The sequence below is a fragment of the Diadema antillarum genome, unplaced genomic scaffold (genome assembly GCF_040938485.1).
Source record: "Diadema antillarum isolate AM-2024a unplaced genomic scaffold, OU_Dant_1.0 scf00000057, whole genome shotgun sequence".
Classification (NCBI taxonomy): Eukaryota; Metazoa; Echinodermata; class Echinoidea; order Diadematoida; family Diadematidae; genus Diadema; species Diadema antillarum.
The window spans coordinates 3,012,678-3,027,534 of NW_027270946.1; the positions used below are offsets into that span (position 1 = coordinate 3,012,678).

A 14,857-nucleotide genomic window follows, 5' to 3' on the forward strand; every position below is an offset into this window, starting at 1 on the left:
CATGTGAGCAGGCAGCGCGAGTCTTCAGGATGTAGGGCTACGTGTCCAAGGCTACTAGAATTCTTCCCTCTGATCTGATTAATGTATAGGCCATGAGTATAGAGATCAGTGGACGGATCTCGTTGATTGCTCCTGGGATGGGGATCACAGTTAATGCACTAACATGGTACTCTATCACATAGTACAGCTAGGGATCGGGAAGAGAATTTTGACATGCGCCCTCAATGTCGTGTTGCTTAGAAACCTACCAACGCGAAATCGGAAATCGGTTGTGCTGTTGTCGATACTGCGACGTTCAATTTTAAGTCTTCCATTGGCCTTGACTGACAGTAGGAATCCCTTGAAAATATCACTGAAGGTACTATTTTGTTTGTTTGAATAAAATATGAACTTGCATTTCAGCTATTATGACACATTCTTCACCTCGTATTTGTCTATGACTGGAGCTGGAATTAGTATCCTACTACTGACACCGAAGCGAAAACTTCCAGTCCCACACGTATAATCTTGTGTGTGGCCTACAGCATTGTGCGTCAAGACTCAAGTTGCTCGTGCGACTTTGAATCTGGCAGTAGAAGGTCCTACAACGTCCTAAGACTGTGTTGTGAAGAGTAGGCTGCTAGAACATCTAATCTAGAACAAAGTAGCAGTAGTTCTAGGCGCTCTAAGACCATAACATACACAGTAGGTTAGTCTAGAGTTTACAAACAGCTGGGTACAATTGTAGGTCGTTAATGTAATGTAGACCATGGCATAGAACGCGTCTAATAAACAAAAAGAGGACCATTGATAATATCAGCAGCTTTCGAATATGTAAAGCATGAACCTGATTATACACACTTTTCTTGTAAATTAGTATCTTAGCACAAAGAGGTAATAGAGAATAGATATTGGTCTATAGTTATTCAGATCTCAGACTCAGTCTTTTGACCAGTCTTCAAAATGGGTGTAGAAAATTCTGGAATATTTCAGTTTCATTGGCACCTTCCCTGTTCGAATTGACAGATTGAATATGTGAGTCAAAGGAATAGCAATATATTTTGAAATAGGTTTCAACAAAAACAACGGGACATTATCACTTCCACAAGACTTTTTATCTGGCAATATGCCTATAACATTGTACCTCGATTGATTATCAGTGACTTTCTTTTAAGCTTTCTTAACCAAAAGTATGCATTGAATCAACATTTTTCATAGTTGTAATATCATTCCTAATGATTTTACTCACATCATCAACAATTTCAGCCTTTCAATCCTAACTTCATCAACATTAAGCAATTCTCTGTATCTATGACAATTTCCTTGTAATCCAGGCAATTTATTTCCCCATGTGTGATGTAGGCCTACAGTATATCAAAAAATGATCACTAAGACTTCAAGAGAAATGGGAAAAACACCAGACTGACCAATTTTTTTAGACTTATTGGTGATAACCAGGTCTATAATTGACAAAGTTGTTTATGTGACTCTGGTTGGACTATACACTGTAACTCGTGCTAAGTTTTAACTTTGAAGCAATGTAAAAGTCGCTTCATCTGCCATAAATTCACTGGTCCTTGCCTTGCAGCGTACATCAGGCTCTGGCGCTGGCTGGTAAGATCCTCATTGATTAAGACAGATGTCCCTTTCAACTTCGACCTTGCTGCGTAGACCTTTTGTTGCACATTGTAACCGGCGAACTTCTGATGATGCTTTTTCCTCTATCTGGCCCTGTCCTGGAGCTCCTTCTCTTGGTGATTCTATGACTGCGATCAATGTCAGATTCTGCCAGGTGAATGTTCAAGTGGTCTCTCACAATGTTGGAGATGAGTGTATCAGTGTTTTCGCCCGGTCTCTCCCTGACACTGTAGAATTGCAGACAGTTGCGTCAACTACAATCTTGTATATCTTGTTCCTCAAGTGCTGAGGTCTTCGCTGAGAGTTTTCCTGCCAGCTACTTCAATTTCTTTTCCAAGCTGTTCACATAAACTTTGTGGTGGTCAGGGTTCATTTTGAGAGCCTCATATACCTGCTGTGTATTTTGTTCAAGAACAGCTTCTTTCACGGCGCACACGAGCACTTTCAACATATCCTCCGAACAAAGCGCTTCCTTTATTTTCGCTTCAGTGGCGGGTTGAGAGTGATACTATCCTCATTTGTCCCTGCTTCCATTTGATGACCAGCAGTCAGTTCCTTGTTCCTTGATCATCGGTGCTTGAATCAACCCCCTGGTCCAGGCGCGGGTTTTCAGAGCTTCGTGTTCGGCATATCGTGTGTGGCTCAACATTTTTACCATTAAAAATCAAGCGACAAAGCAGTACCTTTTAGTTTTCAGATCCTCACATTTACAGCAAAAAAAGCATATAATACTGGTATATGTGTATATATAATGCGAAGGAATGTATAAAAAAAATTCCACAACTCCAGGAGCATTTATGATAGACCTCCCCTCTCCACGCCATCATGCACTCAAACAAAATGTGTTCTAGTGAGCCCTTTGCCTTGTTGCAAACCCTACATCCACTGTCCTCCTCAATGCCCCACCTCTGAAGATTTACTGGAGAAGGCAAAACATCAAAGGTGGAAGTGATCATGAAGGGAAAAGCTCCAGAGGACATTGACCTGAGGTCATTCCATGACACCTTCCTCTGCTCCACCCCTTCCCATCGAGTCCACACCCCCATGTACTCCCGGGCATTTCCACGGTAACTCACGTTACATTTTGAACTCAAAATTAGGTTGTTGAGATCAATATCCTTAAAACCTAATTAGTGATATGAGTTACTATATGTGAATGAGTATCATGCACCTCCATCCTACCTCACAGCAACATTACATCCACAGACTCTTATGAGAACTATGAGAAAAAACACTACAAATGTCGGTAACTCACGTTACATAATTTGGACATGCAAAAATTTGGCATGTCTTATATTCAAAAGTTTCCTCAAACAAGAAACAGAGAGACTTCAAAGTCTATTGTGTCAAAGTCATGGACTAACAACATACATCACCGAGTATGGTAAAAATTCAAATTGTCTTACATTCTCCAGGTATCGTCATGTGAAGCGGTAACTCACGTTACAGTTTGTCCACATGATCACAAGATGATTTTTTGTCTTAATAATCCAAAGAAAACTTACCAAGACAACTTTTTTTTCACAAACAAACTCCATGAACAAAGAATCTAAATTGATTTGAACATTGATTTGACAGTAATTAATCCTATTTTATCCATGAGATTACCAAAAGGCAGGAAACTTTACATTTAGAATACCAACTTGAAGATAAATTTCATTTTCAATTGAGTCGTTTTCCAAGCTTTCATTTGTACTGAGACAAAAATTGTATTCAACAAAATGATATGAAACAGAGTCTATTTCATTAAATTACACTCTTTTCCAGTTAACAAATAAATCAGAAATTGAGGATTTAATTGAGAATTTGATTTGATTGTTTTTTTTATTTTACTAGCTTTAAATGGATTTCAGGCTATCTAGATAAAACAAGTCATCCATAAACTATTCCATTTGATACACTGAGTCACGAGACTAGAGACCTGTACTTGTAGTCTGTGGAGAGTTTAAAGGTTCAGAAATGAAATATTTCAATAAATCTTTTAATTTTTAAACAATGCAATTTATATTCCAATTATTTGATAATTGTTTGAATTACTCTATAATCAATTGTTTGTATGTTTGATTTGTTTACAAATTCTTATACGAAACTGGTACAGAAATTAGACTTGAATTACAGAAACTGCCGATAAATTTTAGTTATCTGCTACCAGTATTGATCAGTTTAATAAAACATGTTCATAAATGTTTTAGCCTTAAAAAACAATGGCTTTGGTCTATGAAATGTCAAGTAGCCATTATTTAAATTGTACATACATGTAAAAAGTATATACCAGTATTTTCTAGAGTAATCGTGAACATGAATAGTAAATATTTTGTGATCAGGAGGCTGACTATTGATATCACAAAATGTTGATAGTATGCTTTAAGGTACATGACTGTCCAGCTCTTAAAGAAAATGTCTGATAATGAGGTTCACATTCAACAAGATTTTGGTAATAGATCAGCATATAAGTAAATTATAGTAAACATGGAAAAGTTTCATTGTAGGATTTTGCAACAATATAGCTAAAACCTCAGAGTAGAATAGTATAAAACACATAAGCGTGTCAAATTCACAATGTTCAGTTCTCAAAAATCTCAGAAAAAACAGCAGGAAGCGAGCTCCAATCTTAAAATTCTGTTCATACATGTAAATGTTTCAGCCTCATAAACAATGGCTTTGGTCTATACAGGTAGGTATAAACTATGAAATGTCAAATAGTAATCACTTGAATTACAAAAACAAGAACTTTTCAAGAGTAATCATGCAGTGATTATCCCAATCAGGAGGCTATTAATAGTTATCACAAAATTTTGATTATTTGCTGGAACAAGGTCCATGCAGCTTCAGAAGAAATGTCTTTTAACAACTTTCGTAACAGATCAGTATACATGCACTGTAATATTAGATAGTAAATATGGAACAGTTTCTTTCAAAAGTTAACATGTGATGAACATGTGTAATTAATACATTGTACATGTAGACCAGTTGGTTTGGTGATAGAGAGAGACCAAAAGAATAACAATCTACTGGAAATAGAATCTTAATACAAGAGTTCAGTAATCATGTACTCATTGGTTACTTACAATCACAACCTTCATATCATTTCTTGGTATTAAAGAAAAATCATGTCGGTAACTCACGTTACATTGTGGTAACTCACGTTACATGGTAACTCACGTTACAATTTTAAGACCTCTGTTATGAGAATTTGAAGCAAAGACTATAAGTCCCATCATATTTCTTGGATGTGTGCTGCATAGTTATTTGATAATCCAAAATACCATGTCTCAGTTGGGCATAGTAAAATTGCTAGGTTAAAAAGTTCATGTTTCGGTAACTCACGTTACAGCAGCTTCTCGAGCTATGTAAGAGCATGCTGGTGTCCAAAGTACATATCTTATATCGAGGTCTCCACTTTATTTTCTGCTAGATTAATATATTTTTGATTTGTAAAACCAAACAAAGTTTGATTTGAGACTCAAATATAAAAAATAATCACAAAGAGCAACAAAAATGCATTTTTAGGGATTTTTAGGTCAAAAAATGCTTTCTGGCTTCAAAAGGTATAAAAATGCACAAAAGGGAACTTTTCTTAAAGGTAAAGTTGGTTTCACACACTTCAAACTATGGCTAACAAAGTAAGATTATCAGTTGTCCTGAAATATGCGGGTAAAATTTTGGTGGTTATGTCGCACAACTCACGGAAATGTCCACTCCCTACTATACAGCCCTGGCAAAGCGATACTCCTCCTCCTTCTCCTTATTAACTGCCTCCACCACCAAATCCCTCCTACACTTCCTGCCTTGCTTGCTGTTCCATCTCTCGCCCTGATAAAACCCAACCCTGTTCTGCCCCCTCCTGAACCGCACCCCGCATCTCCTTCCACTTTGCCATTGCCACTGTCTCATCCGCAGTCTCCTCTGCCCTCCACTTCCTGTGTGGATCGGTGGCCTAGCTCCTGCTATTGTCTGGTCCTCTGACTCCCTCATCATCATCACTAGCCTATCCTTGCCAGCTTTAAACTCCTCAACCACTGACGTCATAGGCAATTGCAGCTTGCCTGATCTGCAAAAGGATGCCAGATCTGTAAGCATTCTCGGAACCTGTAGCCACTTGCGGCAGTACGAGTTCATCTTCTGCTGCATCCTCTCAACCCTGGACACTGCCACCTCGTACACCTGCAGTTGCCACATGATCTGTGGTAGCAAGCCCAACTGGCATCACCACACCTTTGCATTCCCCAAATACAATGATCCTAGTTTTGCTCCTACCAGTCCTAGGCTAAGATTTATGTAGCCATGTCTCCGAGTGTTCGTGTACGTTACATGGGTGACCATTCCATTAGCATAAACTTTGCGAGTAAATGATGCATCTATGGAAGTGAATGTGGGTCTCTCACAGCAATGCTAACACTAACAGTAGAACACCAGCACCGAACTTGAAATAACAAAGATGATAATCATATCACTATGGCCTTAGGGGCTAAGTGTTAGCCAATGGGGAAAAAAGCACATATATCACCAACACAAACGATGGAGCTGAGTTCAGGAGACGACATTCAACACTGGGCCCAGCACCAACTACCGGAAATACATCATAATTTGGGGGTCAACCTCCACACACAGACTTGATTTCAAGTTTGGTTTTATGGCCAGTGTTAGTGCTGAAATAGCACTAGCACTGAACTTGAAGTCACCCAATGTATTGAATATTTAAAGTAAAGCGGACAGTATATGTGACCCGCTACAACAAAATGGTCCTAAAGTCGCGCACGATCGAAGCCGTGAAAATCGAGTTTGAAGTCAGAACATCAAAATTGGTCAAAACTTACGATTTTCCGAATTTGACATATTATTGGAGTCTGACATGTCTTCTATCATCTGTCAAAATTTTGAAGCAAAATGATGAAAGGAAAGACCAAAAAATAGCGTTTTTCTGGGCCATGTTTTTTGGCGTTTCAACGAAGCAGAAACTGGTTCGAACATTTGGATTGAGCACCACACATAGGCTCCACCCCTAACAATGACCAGAGTGATCTCATTGGTCAGTTTGCTGCTTGCCGCTTACCGAAGCGTGAAGCTCGCACACTGCCCAGTCGACTGGAGCGTGCTGGCGGGTGTGCTATGCCCAGCCGCTTCTCCTGGCATTCTGGTCACTGATTGGTCGGTGAGGAGACCGCCAACGTTGTGTTTGAATGAGCATTTGGGGGGTTGCTAGGGCTTACCTTCTATTGTTCGGAGGTGAATACTGACTTGCGTGTCCCTTGATCGTGATTGCGGGGCAAGGAGAACTTTTAGGGCGCTTTTCTCGAAACAGTGATTTCCCAGACGTCTCGACATGCTCTCTTTTAAACATTGATATCTCCGCAGCCGATTATCTTTATAAGATGTGTTATATATCAATTAAAGCAGAAAGATTAGGGAATTGTGTCATGTAATTTTCAAATAATCGACCTCGCCCGACTTTAGGATCATTTTGTTGTAGCGGGTCACATATACCCTATACGCTATATATTTCGCGGGGGTTTTATTTTCGCGAATTTAACAACACGCGAAAATATTACCTTCCAAAATGAATCCCTTGCCTTGATGATACAAAAATTTTAGGACCGGTACTAGTAGTATACCATGTCATGGCTTACCGAACAGACCATATACTGTACTGGCTAAGCTTGTTTACGTACATATAGCACGTCCACGTCTACTTACGAATACTCAGTACTGTAGAGAGCCAATCCATTATCGCAAGGGGACCACTCGTCAGAAATCTAGCGCGATGGACTTAACCACTTCAAAAATGTTGAATTCTAACTTACTAGTTAGCAGAGTTTGGTAAGTTTTTTTTCATGCAGTGTATAACTGGTATCATTCTTATTTGCTAGTAAGTTTAAAATTCACACTTTCTTTGCCACTTCATATTTTCTCTGGTCCCCCAATCGCGAATTTAACCACTCGCAAAAATGTGTGACAGCGGCAATTCGCGAAAATTTATGTACGCGAAAATTATAGCGTATACAGTATGCAGTGTAGGATAAAGGGAGGGACCCACTGAAAAACAAACTTGTAAACAAAAACAGTGCTTGCACCTAACGTGAAATCACCTATCGCCTTCTGGCTCTTAGCCTATCTAGAAATGGCAAGTGCCCAGTTTAATGCTGGGGCAAGCGCTACAGTGTAGATACGATAGTACCCAATACGTCTGGTCATGAATGTTGGTATAGGGTCCTAATGAATCTTCTTTATTTTGGCCTTGGGTGTAATGAAATCTCTACTGTAGCTTTCACACAATTTGCAGTTTGCTTCGGTTCTGGATCTTCCCTACTGCCTGAGCTACAGCTCTGAAAACTGGAAAAATTCAGGCTTGTGGATGGTTTTCTCTCTTTTTGCATTACTTAAAGGGGATGGCTAGTAACTGATCAGTGGGAATCAGTGGGAATGCTGAGGGATGATTGTTCCAATCCTTGTGGGATTCATTTAAGAGTACATTATGTATCTATTCTTGTGTGAAAATTATTTGCTTCAGAATGGTCTCATATTCAAGTAATGTGCAGTTTAATGTTTCCAGGTAAGCGTCCCTGGTCAGTGACGGGGCATTAATCTGCACATTACTTGAATATGAGACCGTTCTGAAGCAAATAATTTTCACACAACAGTAGATATATAATGTACTCATAAATGAATCCCGCAAGGATTGGAACAATCATCCCCCAGCATTCCCACAGATTCCCACTGATCAGTTACTAGCCATCCCCTTTAACAGATTAAAGGGATGGTACAGTATTGGTGGAGATGAAAATTGGGCTTTAACTTTTTTGCGAGATACCAAGAAAACACTGATGAAATAGTACAGAGCATACCATTTTCGGAGGAATTCAAAGTTTATTTGATGAAAATCGGGTTTGGAATAGCTGAAACATCCAAAAACAAAGTAAAATAAAACAATCGTAATAAAATGTGGGTCCTACAGTTTATTAGGATCACTCTGTTTTGGATATCTCAGCTATTTCAAAATCAATTTTCATCAAATAAACGTTGAAATCCTCATGGAATTACATGCTCTTTCATATTTCATAAGAGGCTTCTCACTATCTCACCAAAAAATGATAAAACATTGAAGTTAAGTCTCAACCAAAACTATACGATCCCTTTAAGTAAGAGTGAAGAAGACTAGACTAATTTCTACTGTGTAACAGTAGATGCCTACATAGGACATTTCTGGATCTATTCATATCAGTGTCTACATACAATGGTATCTACTTCTAGAGTTCTTTAAGTGGTGGAATCAATGGATCTATAGCAATCAAGGCTCCATGAAATTACATTTTCTGTAGATTAGTTAAACCTCTGCTTGTGAGGATAGCAGCAGAAAGCCTCATCCATTCACTCATTACATCAAGGCCGGATTTCCAGAACAGTCTTCTAGCTGGCCTTCCATCTGCAACATTGAATAGACTTCAAGCAGTACAGAATGCAGCGGCACATTTGTTCACTGGGCTGAGGAAGTACATTATATGATCACATCAGCCCTGTCCTGGCTAAGCTGCACTGGTTTCCCATTAAGAACAGAATTAATTTCAAGATCTTACAGCTCACTTTTAAGATCATTCATAGTCAGGCCCCAGGATACCTGTCTTCCCTAATGCCTATTACACATGTCAAGGGATATGGAGACCGGGCATTTTCCTCTATCACTCCTCACCTATGGAACTCCCTCCCATCTTTTCTCTATGACGTTGACAAACTGGAGCACTTCAAGGCCTCACGGAAAACTCATATTTTCCGCCAGGCATTCAATTGCTTACTCTCTTGGAGGAGTCTGCACCATTGAATGTTTGTACTTGTAACAGATACAAATGCGGTGGATCATTATCATCATCATCATCATCAAATTAGATCTCATGAGCCATATAATATTTCAGCTGCCATGAAATGCACCTTTCTTATTTGCTTGTAGTTATGATTTTTTTAATTATTTTCTCCAGATCATGGATGATGAAATTGACATCATGGCATCTGCTCAACAGGAGAGCAACAAGTTTGAGATGCTGTGTGATGGAGTGGTCAACTCAATTGCAATGGTCCAGGCAACATTAGCCGAGGTGATTGTTTTGATATTATGCAGTTATTACTTATGTTAGGGGAAATTTTTCGTTTAAGTGTTTTTTTTTGTTTTGTTTTGTTTTTTAATATCCTCAATGAATTCTCAAGGGATGAGATGTTTCATCTAAATTTGTATAATTCTAATTTCCTTATTGTTACTAGTGACTGGGAAACTTTATAAACTGCAGTCATTTCTTTAGGGAGATATGAAGAGAAGTAAGAGCTTAATGAAAAGTTATTTCAACTTTTGAGTTTTAATTTCTGTAATCATTCCATGCATATGGCTCGAAAGAAGAAGAATCAAACAAGCCAAAAAGAAGCAGTGTCATAACTCAAGTGTCCTTGTAATATTTCTTGAATATTTTTTTTGTCTTTGCTTTATCATAGATAATAATAATTAAAAAAAAAACTTGTTGAGTTTTGCTTCTGTCCAATTTACCGCATAGTTCCTGTCCCTGAAAGATGAACTCCTTGTCCATGCACTTCCACCCACCCTTATGGCTCGGCTCATCATGGTTTCTGGAAGAATCTTTAGAAGGTAAATATTTCTTTCTCTCCCTCTCTCTCTCGCTCTCTCTCTGCACTCACACATACAGCAGCACTGTACATACATGTAATGTCTTTAAGAAAAAAACAACAACAACAAACACATTACTCTTGTGTGTTACTTTTACAGAAATCAATCCACTTGAAGCCTACAATATTCACTCAGATGATCTGTGCATTTATTTATGTTTATAGACTTCCACAACATCACGCATTAGCTGTTCATTTAGTAATCTGATACAAATGCATATATATGCTAATATTACACAGACAGAACTGTTAAATGCACCAGATATATGCGTACATTCTGTTTTTGGTTGAGCCCACTCCAACTTTATTGCTGTGAATTTGGAACAGACTTTTATATTCAGAGTAATGTGGCCATGACCCTTGCTGCATTTCATTGATGATGAAAACATCATACTTGTCTGGTTGAGAGATTTCTCTTGAGTGACTGGAGAAAGTGGGTCAAACAATTCATCACGCACCATACCATTTCTTTCTCCGCCATTGCAGCACAAATGACCTGCAGACGCCAGTGACAGAGCTCGTCAGGCTGGTACGTGTCTTCTCAGTGTCCTGGGAAGAGAAGAGCGCCGCCCTCAAAAAACTTCACACCGACTACGAGAGCAAAACAAAGCAGCTGAACATCGCTGTCAGGAGGCTGCAGCTGCTGGACGCACAGGTGATTGCATTGTTCTCTTGTCATAATTGAAAACGAAGAATGCATTTTCTCTGTCTTGTGTTTGCTTCTTGTTTGTAACAATCCTTACTTTTTCCTTCTTACGTTGCGACAAGATTTGCGTATAGATTTTGCCATGAAAATGAGCAACATAGATATGCATTTTATGTAAAGAGAGGTAAATATTTTCATGTACATGAAACTTGTGCAAATTTCGAAAAGAGTCAAGATTTGCACAAGAGAAGTGCACACAAAAGGTTTCGTCTACACAATCCACAGAAGTTTTCATGCTGCGAATGTTTCTAGTTTTACAGTAATTCCGCAAATTCTCAGCATTGTGTCATGCGCAGAGCTGTACAGACGTGATGTAAAACATAGTGTCATGAACGCTTTCTGTGAGTGCTATGCAATATGCCGTAAACAGACTGCTAAAAGGTTATAATTGCAATAAATTACCATGTACTTTTATCCCCTTTGGTCACCAGTCTGATCCAATTGAATATCAAAAATATAAAAGGTGCTGTGTGACCTTTGACCAGAGAATGACATTGTGTACTGAACAGATCACACAACAGTGAAGGATGAAGTTGAAGAATCATTTAGGAATATGGTTCACTTGTATGATGGCAAACAAAAAGAGTGTGTGTTCAACTTGATGAGCATAAAAATGCATAATTATCATACAGATTGTTTCTTAATCTGTGTTTTCTTTTTTTTTTCTGCAGGCCAAACGGATGGCCAAAGAGAAACGAATCATGATGTGGGAGAAACTCTTCTCCAAGCTCACAAGTTGCAGGGGCCATGGCAGACGCTGGAAATTCCTCATTGACAACTTCAAGCAAAAGGCCAAACTAGGGTAAGATGAGCAATGACCACAATATATCATCCCTTATGCAGGTTTGTGTTGATTGTTGCAAGAAGGTTGTAATGCCTGATATCAAGTCGACGAGAAAGGCGTGATCATGTATCAACTTGCCCCTCGGCTTCTCTGCTGACATTATAGTGTTGTTTATACTGGGACTACCTGGTACCACAATATGTGACCGTGCATCACAAAACCAACAAAAAGTTGCACAACCTGGTCTTCTATGAGGACTTAAAACAGGTGAAAAGGGAAAACCTAGTCAATTTTTAGCTCCCTTACTTCCTGAAGAGCAATACTACTTCAGTATGTACAGCATGTAATTTAAATTTGATATAGTTTGTAAAGCAAATGGGAAATCAGGCTTTTTGCAGTTTTGTCCGAACACTCTCTTTCTGTCTGATGTACAATTGTATAGGCTTTTTCACGCTTAGTAAAGGATGTGGAGCACTGGAAACCCTTCAAATACTTTTCACTTTCAACTCTTATAACTTTTGAAAGGATAATGCTAATGCATTCTTGGAAATTGGTATCATTCATGAATAGAATGTACTTGATGATGTGCAAACTTTCAGTTTAGTTTAATAATCCCTTCATAGTGGTTGCCATAGAGTTTTATATCCTGTTCTTTGCTTCATTCATTGCAGAGAATGCAGCTGGGTGAAATTATGCTCTTGACTAGGCTCTTACCTTCAAAGCCTCGTTTCTCAGTACACTCTTTTTTCCAGAGTGTGTACTTTTATTCCATTATTCAGATGGGTTTGGAAAGTCCAGTTGTATTGAATTACATGTCATTATAAAGCTTAGAGTCTGCTCGTTCAAAATCTGCCCTTAGCTAAAAATCCATGTCCCTGACTTTTTGGCGGTTTTGTGACACAGGGTTACTATGAAGAGACATAATCATTTCTTGCGTGGATGTTAATGCTAAAATATGTTTATGTGTGACTGTATTTGTGTGCCTGTATGTGTGCATGCATCACTAATTTCAAGTTCTTCAAAAAGTAGTTCATGTACAGGTCTGTCTTTTACAAATTAAGAATACAACAGTACCTGCACAATGTCTGTTCCTCACACTAACTAACATTATATTTTGTAGAGTTCACTTTTATCACAGTACTCTGTTAGCAAATGCTCAGCCTTAGTTGTATACGTACTTTATATTACCTTGATATTCATTTTATGAATAAAATGTTGCGTGTACATGTATAGATAATCTGCTTGTCTGTATACCTAAACATCTATACATATTCATGCTCTGTTTCTATCACTTTTTCAACAAGAGACCTATGAATATACATAAATGTCATTACAAAATTCCATGAATTATATTCCCCAAAGGTGGTTCACCAATCCGTATATATGTTTGTAAATCATGTATATTTTAATGAAACTAGCTATCTCATTTTTCATTCTTACCCCAAAGATATTGCTCAGACCATGAAGAGTGGTAAATACAGTATGACTTTTGTACGTGTGTGTGCATGTAACTGTTGTTACTGTTGTTTTACAATCCATTTCATATCTTTATTTGGCTTTAGTATGGAACACCTGCAAGCCTACATTGAGTCGCTGGACAAGGAACCGGACTCCGACAATGAGGAGGGCAAGGAGGATTCTGGGAAGTCACCAGAACCCAGAACTCGCAGCCAATCGTCCGTCAATGAACTTCAGCTCCTCAGCTCGGTGAGTCTTGCTTGAAATCCAGACGAAGCTAGTCTTGACTCAAGTTGCGTACGTGCCCATCCCCTGCAATCTGACACAGACCGATATAGGGATGTGTATCAATTCAGCATGTATCTGCCTCTTTCCAAAGATGTAATATTCATGGACAATCACCATGCAAGTCTGATAATGCTAGACAATCAAGTTTCCTTCTTTAGAATTCTTAATTCTTCATGCTCTCAGCTTTCACTGAATAATCATATACAGTAATTTGCACTGCTTTCAGCTTTTCCAAGTTCGATATCTGTAACTCTCTCAGGGTATCGCAGTGACAAGTGTCATTACGATATTCAGCTGAACCTTAAATGGTAGCATGTGGAAAACCATATGGACCAAGTGAACTAAGTCTGAAGTAGTTGTATGTGGTTATAGATAGTGTACAACAAATTTATTGAAACTCTCATTCACAGAGGACGATATGGGTACCTTTTGATCTTTCTTTCTTTCAGTCCGATGAACTGGATTTTACAGAGGAGGAGTCTGAGAGTGATGATGAGAAGGGAGACGGGCACGAGAGCACTGCCAGGGCCACGGCCCAGACACAGAGGGATGACCTGGATAGCGACATCGTCACTCCAGCAAGCAAGGTATGTGTTGAGTAGAGCTTCAGTCAAATTCCTTGAAGGTGTACGCAGGCTGTGTTATGATTCACACTTCATTCATTCATTTATCAAATTTTCAAAGGGATGCCATTTAACAGAACCCAAGGGAGCATTTCATCAAGTGTTTTGTTAGTGAATAGAGTAGTCAGTTGGGTAGAGCCTCAGTCATATTCCTTCTCCCTAGACTGTATTATGATCAGTGGCAGATCCAGGAATTCCGTAAAGTGGAGGGGGTTGGGGCGAAAAAAATATTTCTGGTGCTACTTCCAGGTCTAATCAGCTGACAAGCAAAAAACGAAAAAACGAAAGACTCCTGTGCAATTTATTTTGTTTTCTTTTGCCACTTCTGGGTTTCATTGACTGGCAAGCAAAAAATAAAAAGAACGGGGGGGGGGGGGGGGGGAGGGCTTCAGTGCAAATTTCTGATGCAAAAATTAAAGGAGGGGCGCATGTGCCCCTTTCACTTTTTTTCTTTTTCTTCTTTCTATTTTCCAAAATACATATAGGGGGATGCATGCCCAGTGTACCCCCTTGGATCCACCACTGATGATTCACACTTCATTCATTCGTTTATCAAATTTTCAGAGGGATGTCATTAAACAGAACCCATGGGGGCATTTCGTCAAGTGTTTTGTTAGTGAGTGGGTAGAGCCTCAGTCAAATTCTTTCTCCCTGGACTGTATTATGATTCACACTTCATTCATTCGTTTATCAAATTTTTAAAGGGATGCCCATGGGGCA

At 38.9% G+C, this 14,857-nt stretch overlaps 1 pseudogene; it reads left to right on the forward strand.

Moving 5' to 3' along the window:
- The first annotated feature begins 288 nt into the window (after positions 1-288).
- Positions 289-14,857, forward strand: part of LOC139715934 (uncharacterized) — a 33,704-nt pseudogene continuing 19,135 nt past the window's right edge.